This window comes from Rosa rugosa, chromosome 4 (assembly GCF_958449725.1).
Source record: "Rosa rugosa chromosome 4, drRosRugo1.1, whole genome shotgun sequence".
Taxonomy (NCBI): Eukaryota; Viridiplantae; Streptophyta; class Magnoliopsida; order Rosales; family Rosaceae; genus Rosa; species Rosa rugosa.
The window spans coordinates 18,323,163-18,327,263 of NC_084823.1; the positions used below are offsets into that span (position 1 = coordinate 18,323,163).

General features: G+C 36.3%; 1 long non-coding RNA gene across 3 annotated transcripts; it reads right to left on the reverse strand.

Annotated features, from left to right (window-relative positions):
- Positions 1-1,194: 1,194 nt before the first annotated feature.
- LOC133746085 (uncharacterized) lies at positions 1,195-3,614 on the reverse strand. Of its 3 annotated transcripts, XR_009863936.1 has the most exons (4): positions 3,271-3,614; positions 2,834-2,928; positions 1,939-2,217; positions 1,195-1,655 (listed from the first exon to the last, which is right to left on the reverse strand). It is a non-coding gene; the product is annotated as an uncharacterized LOC133746085 (long non-coding RNA). The 3 variants fall into 3 exon arrangements; XR_009863937.1 differs by lacking the exon at positions 1,195-1,655 and having other exon boundaries at positions 1,874-2,217; positions 3,289-3,614; XR_009863935.1 differs by lacking the exon at positions 1,195-1,655 and having other exon boundaries at positions 1,874-2,217.
- Between the last annotated feature and the right edge of the window lie 487 nt (positions 3,615-4,101).

Sequence of the window (4,101 nt, forward strand, 5' to 3'; positions counted from 1 at the left end):
CTTTCTTTTTTTTTTAACTCTTTTTTTTTTGTTCTCTCTCTCTCTGCTTTTTTTTTTTAACTCTCTTTTCTCTCCTTTTTCTTAACATTCTGGCGTCCAAGCGTGGCCAGAAACTGGAGCTGCGATCAGAGAGGGGGAAGAGAAGGTCGAAGAGCAGAGAGGAGGAAGAGGAAGAAGAGGTAAAAAGATAAGAGAAAGAAATATAAAAAAAGAGAGAGTGGTAACAAAAAAAAAAGAGAGAGAAAAGAGAGTTAAAAAAAAATAGAGAGAAAAAAGAATTAAAAAAAAGAGTAGGAAACAAAAAAAGAGAAGAAATTAAAAAAATAGAGAAAAGAGAGTTAAAAAAATAGAGAAAAAAGAGAAAAGATCGAGAGTTAAAAAAAATTGAGAAAAAAGAGTTAAAAAAGAAAAGAGAGTTAAAAAAAAGAGTAGGGAAAAAAAAAAGAGAACAAATTAAAAAAAAAAAAAAGAGTTAAAAAAAAATAGAACAAATAAAAAAAAAAGAGAAATGAGAGTTTAAAAAAAAAAAAGAGAAAAGGGAGTAAAAAAAAAATGAACAAATAAAAAAAACAAGAACAAAAAAAAATAGAGAATTTTTTTTTTGGTCGGTGAGGGTAAAATAGTCATTTTACTGTGAAAAAACTGCCACATCAGCAAAATGACAAAATTTTTGACGGAAAGTTGACGGCAAGGACCAATTAGGTGAAATTGGAGAGTTCAGGGAGTTTTTAGGTGAAATTGAAACGTCAGGGACTGAAACGTCAAGACCCTATAAGTATAGGGAGTAAACAGTATTTTGTCCTTTGAATTAAAAGTAACTTTTTATTTTTCCAATTTTAGGAAAGAGTGTCACTTCATTGCAGCCGTGTTCCCCTGGTCAGCAGCTGACCAGGGGAACACTACTGCACTTCATTGCATTCTATAACATAGGAGCCGAAATAACTACCACTTAAGTTAATTGACCTTTTAGGGGATAGTATAGCCCTAAATAAAAAGCTATTCAAACGTCTAATAAACTTTTTCTTTTGTAGAAAAGACAAATTATATCACAACCTATTCTTAGATTTCAATAAGACTAGGCAAAAAACCCGCGCGATGTTGCGGGTATACTATTAATATTGGTGAATTTACATCGAAACTACGTTATAGATATATTACATACAATAAAACTACATTATACAATGTTTTATACAATGTTGTACTTAGCCAGATTTCGAAATTATACATTAAAACTTCATTATACATTGTTTTACTTGTCCCAAAAATCCGGATGCTTTCTCAATTTCCTTTCACCTTCTAGCTCATCCCCTGACCAACTGAACATCAGTTTTGAGTCGGCTTTGGTCTAAGACTTGACGAACCCTGACCAACTGAACATCAGTTTTGAGTCGGCTTTGGTCTAAGACTTGACGAACCCTGACCAACTGACCATCAGACTTGCTTCGTCAAGTCGTCCATTTCTTGCCTATCCCATTGCTTTTCATGCACCAACTCTTGAATTATAGCCTTAGAATGATCCGTTTCAGTGCTTTTACCAATGATATATTAGATGCATGCTGTTCTTCAAGATTCCAGATACGATTGAGTACTTGTAATTCTCTAGATGTGTTAAGACCCCAATTTGACTCACCCTTCCTTCCCTTATATGGTGCGACCTACAAAGATCAAAGGTTATCTGAGATTTCAATCTACCAAAAGGAGATATTGGGTAAATTAGCTTCTGAGTCTATGCAAGTCAATTTTGCACCGCCTTCTCAATCGTCAACTCTTGGTATGAACACGATTAAAAAGTCACATTCAATAGACTACAAAAAGAAAGAGAAAAAAAAAAAGGAAAAAAAAAAAAAAAGAATACCTGCAGCTCTGTTTCACGCTTAAGATCTTGCCTTTTAGCTGGATCGATAGAATCAATGATCTCGCAGCAAACGTTCAACTTACTGATAAACAGATTCTGCTTCTGTGGATTTGAAACCTCTTTGAAAGACAGATGAGGCTCCACTACCTCTGCTCCAGCTGAAATGCTTGCTGGGCAAACAACTGAAGACACCCGTTTGACAACATTTAATTTGCTTGCAAGAGAACTCCCACCAATTGTTCATTGGAAACCACTGCCCAAATTAGGACTATTATTGCCAGAATCACTTCCAGTGGAATCTAGTGACAGATTTTGGCTTGCGAGGTGAATTTGCTCAGAATTTGCTTAAGCATGGTGGAGTCCTACACAATCAGCGAACATTTAAAACGGATCAATTTTACAGGCGCAATCAAGTCAATACATTAATGAGAAGAAGAGAAAATGGTCAGCTTAAAAATTGCTAATTACAACAGGATTTCAGGATTCTACTTTATCTACAACTTTCCATAACATTAACCTCTAATATCCCTTAGGCATATCAGCTAGGAAATAATCCATATATGTGGAGTGGACTCCAAACACAGTAGCTACCATGTCCAACAAAACGATCTAAACTAAGATAGTTAAAACCAATCTAAAGAATTTAACTGCAGAAGCTTGAGGGGGACTCCAAACACAGTAGCTACCATGTCCAACAAAACAATCTAAACTAAGATAGTTAAATCCATATATGTGGAGTGGACTCCAAACACAGTAGCTACCATGTCCAACAAAACGATCTAAACTAAGATAGTTAAAACCAATCTAAAGAATTTAACTGCAGAAGCAGTCAAGGAGCAAGAAGAACGCTACTTAGCAAATTCATCCTTTCCGCTTGTATAAAGGAAGAGTACTACACCCACAAAGTGTTGGTCCATTCATTCTAATATAAACAACATGCCACTCTATATAAGAAAGAACATACTCATATAAACAAACCTGGCAGGCAGCAAGAGTACTACACTCACAAAGGTGTTGGTCCATTCATTCTATGAACAAAATTGGCCAGCATCTTGAAATTCCAAGATCAAACCCTAAAAAATAACACACTAATCAGAATTCCCAGAAATAACACAAAAAGCAAATCAACAATTACTCGAATATCAATGCCATAAAGAAAATGAATGCAAAAATTTCTTCAATTTAGGTGTGGCATCCAAAACCACCTGGAGAATTGAACCCCAAGGTGCCACACCTGGAGAATTGAACCCCAAGGGAACACAAACAATCAATCAAAAAACTTCAAATTCCAATTCTAGGGTTTTTTGAATATGTCCTAGAAAGCAAATAATATCGCACACAAATTTGGGACAGAAGTAAAGTTTTCTAGGAGTTAAAGGAAGTTTCTGATTCAGTCCACTCAACTCCAGTATTACCTGGGAGCAGGAACTTACTGCTAAGTCACTTCTTCTTCCTCTAGTCCCTTCGCTCTCTCTCTCTCTCTTTGTGCAGAGGAAAGAAGTAGACCCTGTATCTCACCATAATGTCTACCTCTATATTTCTGCAGAGCAAGGCCACGCCAACAGTAATCGGTGGCAGGAGAAGCAAACAGGTGGTGGCTCCGTAGATCAACAGGTGGACTGTGTAATTTCGTTGAACATAATCGGTGCCACAAAAATTGAACAGCTGGAGGGACAGTTTACCAGGCAAGAGAGGGGTAGAATGGTCGCGTCACTATTCATTTTGTTTGTCGTTTTGCCGTTTGCGTTTTAGTATAGTTATAATTCGTACTTATGTCCTCCACAGTGTTGATGTATACCAATAATCACCAAGCCACAGCTCACCGGCCAAACGTCTAACTTAATGAGTAAAAAAAGGCTCAAAATCTATAGATCACGTATGACAATAATATAAATTGGAACTTATTAGAACTTTATTGCTGAAATGGATAAATTCTAAGACTTAGACAAATCTTAATTAATTATGCCATTTGGTAGCACAATTTCAAAAAGAAATCTCATTGACCTTCGATTTTATGCTATATGGTGATTTTAACTTTGGAGCACAGTGATGCCTTGTTTATTGGTGTCTCTAATCCTATTATTGGGTTCTTCAATCCATGGTCTTGGTGATTTGGCAAGGTAAACGGAGAGGTCTTTTCCTCCACCTATATGTGCCTCCAATCTATAGGAAATCAAATCTCCTTCACGGTGGAGGCCAAAACGATGCCTTTGGTTTTCATGGTCTAGTTAAGGTTAAACAGGTGG